The sequence below is a fragment of the Propithecus coquereli genome, unplaced genomic scaffold (genome assembly GCF_000956105.1).
Source record: "Propithecus coquereli isolate 6110/MARCELLA unplaced genomic scaffold, Pcoq_1.0 Scaffold92, whole genome shotgun sequence".
NCBI classification, from domain to species: domain Eukaryota; kingdom Metazoa; phylum Chordata; class Mammalia; order Primates; family Indriidae; genus Propithecus; species Propithecus coquereli.
In genome coordinates this window covers 2,918,784-2,919,062 of record NW_012155507.1, presented here as the reverse complement: position 1 = coordinate 2,919,062, position 279 = coordinate 2,918,784, and positions in this window count along the sequence as shown.

Here is a 279-nt window from a genome sequence, read left to right as displayed (position 1 = left end):
GCTAGTAAAAATAACATTATTTTCATTAGGCATTACATTTTTAAATAATATTTTCTAATTCTTTATCACTCTTACATTAATGTTCTTGATGTCAAAGCCTCAGAGCTTCATTTAATGTATCTGTGATTATCACAACATGTCAGTATGAGCTATCTCTCAGTAATTATAAGAATAGCAATCTTGTGTACATGCGAGCTGCAGAGTTTAACATTTAAGACTCTTACATTTTTAAGAAGAGATGCTTAACTCCAAATAAAGACCTCCATCTTCTGATTGGGT